The sequence below is a fragment of the Drosophila serrata genome, unplaced genomic scaffold (assembly GCF_035046125.1).
Source record: "Drosophila serrata isolate PLE 108 unplaced genomic scaffold, ASM3504612v1 contig_30, whole genome shotgun sequence".
In the NCBI taxonomy this organism is placed as follows: Eukaryota; Metazoa; Arthropoda; class Insecta; order Diptera; family Drosophilidae; genus Drosophila; species Drosophila serrata.
In genome coordinates this window covers 885,529-895,135 of record NW_028256928.1, presented here as the reverse complement: position 1 = coordinate 895,135, position 9,607 = coordinate 885,529, and positions in this window count along the sequence as shown.

Genomic DNA, 9,607 nt, shown 5'->3' with positions numbered 1-9,607 from the left:
TTTATTATGTATGAAGAAGCTGTAGGTGGGATTAGGCCTAGTTCTAGACTTTATATTCCAATTTATTTTCTTATTTCCTTAAATTAAATTAGGTTAAATTAACTAACGATACTCAGAAAAAATGTAGGAAATCATATTTAACAATCCAACTGTCCAATGTGTCGTATACGTAATTTCTTTAGAAAACTAAAGCTTCTTATCGCTTGACTAAATAAATTTTTATCTTGATTAAAATTAAATTAATTTAGGTTAAATTAACTAACGATACTTAGAAACAATTTAAAAAACCATTTTTAACCATCCAACTGTCCGATGTGTCGTATACGTAATATATACAGAAACTTCTAGAAGTTCTTCTCTTAACCAAATGACTTTGACTTTTTTAAATTTCAGTTACGTTAAGTTAACTATCAAATAACTCTTAAAAAAGCAGGTAATAATTCTTAGTCATCGAAAAGTCCATTGGGTCGTATACGTGATATTACGTATACGCAGGGCATATAAACGTATAAGAGTTATTTCATATCAATAACAAATCTTACGTGGGAGGACCTATATTTTCTGATTCTACCCTTATTAAGGTATTTACACACATGTTATACAGAAAACCTGGTTCATTAGGAATTTCCCCTGAGCTTGGGAGTCTCAGATGTAATTTGGGGAATACCTAAACTCGTAGCTTTAGCAGCTTTTCCAGCTATAGCTTTTTCCCACGGCCCACGCAAGCGAACAATAGTTGGCAACGCGCATTGGCAACACTGACTTGTTACCGCTTATCAGTTGGTAAGAAGAGTGCAAAGCTTGCAAGCGAGCGAGGGAGAGAGCAGGTGAGCGAGCGAGCGTCGAGCGGCGAATAACACGCTCAGTTGGTACTAAAGTCGTCGGGAAAATTCGCCGCTTCAGTTCAATTCGAAGCTTAAGACGGCGCGGTCGTGTGCTCGGCAAAAAAAAAATAATAATAAAGAAGATATATATAAATAAAGAACCCTGCGGTCGGCAGGAAATATTACAGTTCCCGGGAACCGGCCAGCTGATCCAATTCGCGGGTTCCTCTTGGTCTGTCATTTTCTTCGCTTTGCAGTTGGCGGCTCGTATTTCTCGCAAATAATTCCGCAATCCGTCGGAAAGTTCGACCAAAGTGCAACAAAGTAAACATAGCGCATGCAACAGCTGCTTAATTAGCAACAACATCAAAAGCAAGCGGACGCCAAAATTAAAAGCTCTAGTCTCAAAGACGACAGCATAGGAGTCTTCAGCTCGGCTTCACCTTCTCACCGTCTCACTCTTCCCCACGGCTTTTGTCGGGTGAGCGTTGCCACAATATTTGGATAAAAAGTGGCTAAGAAAATAATAGAAAAGAAAAAACTAGAGGGAAATGGCTGAAAACCTAATTTTCTATATACCAACTATTCCCACTGAAAGATTTCCAAAGCGGAAATGACACAATTTGTTGCATTTACAGAAATGTGATTTCTGTTTCCTTTTCGTTATCACCACATTGTTTCTTTCCGGTACAAAACCTCAACTTTTTGTAAAATGTTTGGGGTTCTATTTTTTATAATTATTATTTGGGAACACCATTAAACATAAAGTTAAAGTCAGACATCAGAACATGAAATCAAACGTTTCTTATACCAATATAGCCATAGCAGCATCCCTGTTTCTGTATTCTTTAATTATTTGGAGTGACTTATAAGCAGCTGGCGCAATATGCAAAAGCAGTCCCAATCCCCGACTGTGCTTAACCACCTGGCAAAGTTTGTTCTTAGAAAATTGGCATCTTGGCTCAGAGCTAATCTTTTGCAATCTCCGTTTCTGTGCTAAAAAAAAAGCACAAGCCAAAATCTAAATTATTTATTTAACGTTTCTATTAGAAATTTCCGGCAATTTGGTTGGGTTTATATTTTTGCCTCGTCATGGTTATAGTCATTGGCTTTATCTGCAGATCTTGGTCATTGACTTTTGATCAGACATCTGATATTTGTCTGGTCTAAGAACATTGACATTACAACAAGTAAACAAAGAGAAGCTATCGGTAAAATGGGTTCAAACAAAAATCCATCGAATTAAATTAAACTTAAATATGAACACAAAGTTGCATTGAAGTTAATCCCAAACAAAACTGTCTAGAAAATTAATGTAAAATACAATACAACTCCTTTCCCATATCAGTTTTTTTAAAGTATTTAAGCCGCATAGCTTTTTGGTAATAACTAATATTTCAATTACATATATTTTTTAAGACGGAATATTTCAATTTGTAAAAGAAGCTCTGACGACATCGCCGCCTTGGGATCAGTTCAAAATTCACAGGGGTCCGGGGGTTCCCCGATTAAGCCAATCTTTAAATTTTTCTTACTTTGGCTTCTCTCTAGTTCGTAGTTAGCTTTCGGTGTGTGAATATATACAGAAAGTAAAGATGACGAAACTGAAGTTTTAAGCCACAGACAGACACGTGTCTTCAGTCCAATTCTCCTCTTGATCTTCGACGGCTATGGATACGAAGTGATGTCATCCTGTCTGTCTCAGCACTCTAAATGAAGAGTTTCGTTAAAAGACAGAAGAAATCATTCAAAAAAAAAAAAAAAGAACATAACGCGGCAAAAACTAATTTCAGGCATTTCCCACTCCGCTGGCTTTTCGTTTCATTCCGTGGCGGTGTTTCTAATTGTTTTTATCAGTTTGTTGCTTTTTGTTTGTCGGCAGTTAACCCCCGACTCCAAATAATAATTACCACAGAATATGCTAGCTGCAAAACTGAGGAAATTATGAACGAAATAATTCTATGGTTGCTCCACAGAGAAGCTGTGTTTGCCAAAGTTCAGATAAGCGAAGATAAAATTAGAGTCTTGAAGGTATGAGTCTTCAAATTGAACTTTGAGTAAGATAAAAATAACAAAAACTTAAGACTAAGCAACCAAAATGAAATTTGTTCAATTGGGATAAGTCTTTTATTTAATTTATATGAATTTCCCTCGCTAATAAGCAATTCATTTTTTTTCTACTTTATTGTTTATGTCAGTTTCTTTCATTATTTCCAACTCCCACATTCTTGAGTCATTCGAACGATGGAAATATTTAGTGTCTATATTTCTGAGACAAAGATAAGGCATTGAGAGATACAAATTTGTTCTCTCCACAGTTGAGATAAGTGCTGAGAACAACAAAAACGAAGCTAGCCAAGGCAAGTAAATTACAAAATACGTTGTATATTTTTCGACATGAGAAGAGAAGAGCGAATTAGAAATACCCTTTAAAGTCATGAGAAAACTCCAAATGTCCTTCTAAGAGTTTGTATATTTCTTTAAGTTCTCCTTATAAAACTGACACATAAATTGTATATACCTCACAGGGCGTATAATCATTTTAATGGACATGTTTTTCAGGCAATTACTAATCCAAGGGCACGGTGAAGTTGCAGTGAAATCTGTAAAATGTTTGGTAAATTTCTTATAAGAAATACAATTGTAAACAGAAACTAAACCACATATTTCGATATAGGAAAACTATAGAAATAGATTCAGAATTAATAGCAGTAGTCTCTCCTGAAGGGAATATTATTTCCTAGTGTTTTACTACGGTTCTTGGCCATAACAGCCAAGGAGCTCTCCTGTGACCTTGATTATATTTCTGCCACTCGCTATCTTACCCGATATCGATACATGTCAGAGACACTTGTGGCACTTTTGATTGACACCCTTGGCACCACAGCTCAATTTTTAAGAGAGAGGGGTGTCCTTTGGGGAACAGTCTCGGTACAGCTATCTCTGAACGCGGTCAGCCCTGGTTTTTTATCTGTCACCCGCGATACCGGTACACAACCCCTAGGAAACCCCATCCCCGTCCCCATCCGGACAATGGACAATCGGTCAGTCAGCAATAAGTGCACGCCACACGCCAAGCGAGTCCACAACACGAGTAACCAGCAACAACGACGACGACCACGACGACGGTCAGTGTCAAAGGCGATAGACGAACACGCGAAAGGACGAGGACGAGGACGCGGGCTAGGTGAAAGTGACCAAGAAGGAGGTGGAGTTCTGGCAGGGGAAATCTCTCGGCTAGAAAAATTGGTTTAATCGCTGTACACGAACACGACCGAAACATACCCAGCACCTTAATGACAAGCTTCCACGTAACCATAATTTATAAAGCTTACTAAGTTTAAATTGAATTTAAAATAAATGGAAAAGATATTTAAAATTTTATGTAAAATTAATCTAAGCAAATAATTTTTAAGCAAGTAAATGCATCCTTTTAAGCCCCGAGTACCTTATAATGGAAATCGAATGATTTCAAGCCTTAAAATTTAGTGAAAGTCACCAATTAACCAAACTGCGGATATTCTCCTCTTGATAAAGGTTAAAAACAACACGGGAATTTTTCCACTCATAAAAGCAATTTGCAAAGTATAGTAGAAAAAATTGCATGCCACTATTTGCACGAGTTTCGGGACACTGTGCGCCATATGCCACACCAAATTATAGTCGCCATATTCCGATATGTACACAAAAAACAGACATATATATATATATATATATATATATATTATATCTGTATATATTGGCTTATGGGGCAAATACTTTCGGGGAAATAGTTGGTCAGTGAATTGATTTACCTCAACTCCACTGCCTTTGATGTAGGTCCCCCGAAAGGCCAAACAGTGATAGACAACTATGGCCAAGAGCAGAGAAAGGGAGAAAGTGAGAGAGAGCGAAAGTAGGGATAGGTGATATAGGGCCAAAGGTATTACCCACACGCCCTATGGACACGGTGTCCCATTCACATTGCCGCAAATTAACCGGACAAGGTCTTCGTGACGAATTCGGTCTGTCTGGATAAAAGAATAAAAACGATTATAATCAACATTGACGGAGATCGGACTAATGAGCTGTTTTGAGTTTTGACTTACAGTAAACTAGAATAGATTCAATAAACAGATATCAAACATAATTAGTTTCTTATTGAGGGATTTATTACTTGGGGGATATTATAGCTTGAATGAAATAAAGCCATCTTTAATATTTTAATCTTTAAACTTAGCATGACTCAAAATGCATTTCAGTGTAGTATCAACAGTCAGCAAAAAAGCATTTGTCATGAATACTAGTCTTTAAGTTAAGTATAAATGTTCAAACTGAAAAACATTAAATTGTAAGAAAAGTGACTAAAAGTGATGAATATTTTTTATTTAAGAAGATTGTCGCTCCTTTAAAGCCTTTTTGCCATCTGCCCATGTACTTTGTCTAACTTAGCTGACTTTAACTAGTTATTATTAACTAGTTATCTTAACAAGTATGTCAACAAGCAAAGGAAATAATCATGTAAATCATTTTGGAATTCCCACAAACAACAGGAAATTGATGCTTTTAACTCTCTTGCAATCTAGTAAGTCATGAGTCATAATATTTAAAACTTCAGACTTTAGACTCCAGAATAGGAGTATAAAGAGTTTATAAAGTCTTACTAAACTGCATTTTTATAGCTTTAAATACAATAAAAGTCTTGTTCCATATTACTCATCGGCTTAAGACTATCTGTATTAGTTTCTTTGGTGACTTTACCACATTCCTCCACTATAACTATCTAAATAAAACACCAGCCCCAGCCCGCATTTCATTTTGCATTCCTGGCGGCAATTTGACTTTAAGCGATTGCCATAGACGCCCTTCATAGCCCCTCCGCTCATTTTGGATACATAATTTCGCTATCTACCTGGGGAATCGGGTGAAGCAGTGGAGGTGGTATAGGTGTTCCCAACACGCAATTGCTGGCACACGCACAGCCCACCTGGAGAGTTACCCGTTTTAACCCAAATTTCCCGGTCGCTGTTCCGAGCAAAGTGACAAACAGACTGATCCGCCGCACAATGGAACCCAGTTATCGACGGACAGATGTTCCCCACATGGGCCCCAGGTTTGCCTGGTTTGAGGTGCCAGGCTCAACAAGTCTGGGTACTATTCGAGAACCTCCTTGTTTCCCACACACCTGGCCCCGTGGCCCATCATCTATATGGGAGCCACGTGTCGTCAGGCCCTGGTTTTCCAGTATCCTATCAATTTTTAATGCAGCACAGAGAGCACGCACTCCCACGCTTCCCGGGATTAGTGGCCACTGCATGGTAATTATCTGTGATGAGTCCTTTCGCAGAGCTCCGTCCAAGGCGGACGGGCACGAAGACGGCTAAATTATTGATTGTCAATCTAGAGTTGACGGCGTGCACTATATATATGGGATTGTGGTTCAACTTAAGATGTCCCCCATGACACCTAAATACCACACACTAATGGATTTCTAAAGCTGACATGGTGATAAAAATATACAAAGAACCACTGAAGCAATAAAGTGCATTCTTTAAGCAGAAGGAGATGAACTTTTGACTGGCTTAAGTAGGCTTTATATTTAATTCTAATTATCATAAACTTACTACACATTATGCATTTCTTTTGTATTAAAGTTGCAAGGTTACAATTGCTTACATCAATTATTATACATCTTAATCTGAAAGTAAAATGTGATAAGTATTCTGTTCATTTATTGATTTCTGATATCTATTTTCGCTATTAAAACTTAAGGATAAATATAAACAAAGGAAATACTTCAAGTTAAATCACCGCAAAGCAATCAATAAAACGTTCAATGTTTGCAAAAGCAAACTAACTAACACACATATGTATATAAGCCATCCGATTAGTCGCTTGTTGAAATTTCCACGGAACTTAAGAATTCTGAACTTCTAATTAGCCCCGCCCCCCTGGACAGGGATTTGGTTTTCATAGGGAGCAACGGTTATGGATATTTCCGTCGTGAAAAAAAAACTAATCGAGAGTTGTGAAAATGGGTGGCCGACGGGGCCATGTGGGAAGCACTGACCTTGATTGCACATTTCCATTCAGAAACGCTCGCTTCCTCAACGGTCGTGGCATTTAGAGAGTATGAATGCAGTCTAAATAATTTATGCGACTTTTATGGAGGGACCCAAGTCCCCTTTTCCCTCACCTATACGCCCGTCCGAATCTGAACCTTAACCCAGTCTCTATTTAATTCGCACGTGGGTGTAGCTCCCGCCCTGCCAATCCCTTTATAGTTCCTACTGCTCGTGCTCTAATTGCGCCAAATCAATTGAAATTGATGCTCCAACATTCAATTGCATTGATTGCCTTCCAGTCGCCGTTGCCCGAGTGCCTGAGCAAGTGTATCTCGAGTGATTCGTATCTGCCTCTCGCCGGTGCACAATGGAAGCGTTCTCTTCGAGAATTACTTTGCTTGTATATATGTTAGTTTCTATTTCCATATTTCTCTGAAATTAGCTTATCTCGACTTCGCCTGTCTTATTAATTATTCTGGAAAGATGGATTTGATTTTAATTTGTTAGATATTTGATACTCAACTGTTAGTTAACCAACAAGTGTGAAATGAACTGATAATTTTCATTATTCACAGACTTATATTTGTGGTTATAATTGGATTATACTTATATAAAATATAAAATAAGGAACGGAAATTCTTAAAGTAAAGTGTTAGTATAAAAAACAGGCCTTAGTCCAGGTTTTATTTTTACCCTTTCCACCTGAAATATTTAATCCCTTGACCCTCAACTGATTTAGGTCCATACTCAAACTTCTAGTTCTTTGCCGGTTAAGTAGCTCAAGGTTCATTAGCTTATAATTTTCTGGCGTGTGACTATCCCCCTTTTTATTTAAAATAGATTTAATGGTCCATAAATAGATAACGAATAATATTACACAGTCGATGAGAATGAAGAACATCAAGTGTAATCGGGAATTGTAGAGGTTACTATAATTATGCATAATTCATGTATCGTTCATCCGTAATGACTTCTGTTAGTGCTTGTTCAAAGTCAACTCTAGTTTTTGGTTATTTTCGGCATTACTAACTGGTTTCACAGAGAGTTTGGGGCATATTTGGATTACGGTTCCATTGCTGATTAGAATCACATAATGTTTGAGGCCAAAAGAACGGAACACGAAGCGATGCGATTAGCGAAAAGCTAAAATTTACCCTTGAAACCCTAAATAATGGGGCAATTGATGAAGTATATTTTCAATGTGCCAGTTAATATCGGCTTTTGTGTTTTTTTTTTTTTTTTTGTTCTTAATTAACATCCCATACAGACTTGACCAGCTGCAAAATACTTAAAGTCACATTTACGCTTAAACCTATAAACTTTTCGGCTTAGTCACATACGATCAACAAATGGAATGACCTATAGAGACCGGCGATCGGCACACAAATCGTTCGTTTGTTTATTATTCATGAATGGACTCTTATTATTCGCAATTAGCATACGGTTAAGCGACGTTAGTAGGGTATAACAGTGATCGTGTAAGACTTTATATCTTATAACTAATAACTATATATACACTTTTTTTATATACTTTTAACAACTGTAATTAATCGGTAAATTGAGTATGAAATTCTAACTTGTATTTTATATTATTCCAACTCAAATACGGTTTCTTACTCTTTATATTTCATTTCTCTTGTGAAAAGTTTTCAACACTAAATCAAGATTAAAAAAGGTATTGAATGTATTACATTTTAGTGAATCATATCATATATATTCTTCAGTTCTTTTATTTGTTTTTTGTTGGGTAAAGCATTCACAGTTCGATGTGATGATCTCAACAATATATTTCACTTTCCGCCGGGTACTTGTGCACTCGGAACTTTTCTCATCTCGCTTTTGTGTTTGTTTTTTTTTGTTTACGAGCGAGTCCGACTCCGACTCTGCCCCATTCCCGGGTGACTCACATTAGGCAAATCGTTGCTTTGTATTCATTTGCCTCTCTTTTGTTTGCTCCCCAATGTAATTGCTTTTATTAATTTTCAATCATTACTGCGCGCCTTACTTCCCGAGCATCCGGTTGCAAATGGATTATGAAATGTTATGCGACAACTTCGCCCGCTATGGGATAAATTACGTATACGCCATGTTGCAGTCCTTGCAGGCTACTCGAACCTTTCAAGGCCAACATCCTGCTGGGGAGGGAGGGGGGTAGGGAGGGCGTATTTGCGTTTAATAACTATTACAGCAGCAGTGACAGCTGCTAATGGACACAGCCACATACACACCCATGGATGGCACCGCCAATCAGCTCACCACCCCTCGTGTGACAATTACCATGTGAACGCATCAAACTTTTAATAGTCGAGTCAAGACCAAAACCAAGACCGAGACCAAGCCCAAGTTCATTTGCTTTGGAAACATTCCCTCCAGCTGGGCGCCACACAATCCTTTCCCACATCCAGTGTGTGGCCAGTTTGTGTCCTTCTGGGCCACCAGCTGGTCGCATTTAAAAAGCTTTACAAACGTCATTAAAAATTCAACAGAGAAATCTAGAAAATACGAAACTTTTTCCCCCGCCGGCGATGACTTGTTCATTTGAATGCTTACTGAATCACCACCATATCCCCTAAATCTTCTCTTCCTACAACAGCCATCGGCGGTTCGACAAGGCCGCCACATGGAGCAGGCTGGCGTCCGCTCAGTCCGCTCACTAGTCCACGGACCGCAGTCACAGTTGGAGCCGGAACCGAAGAACCGGAGGAACTGCCTCGGATGCCGGCAGGCGAATGAGAGCAG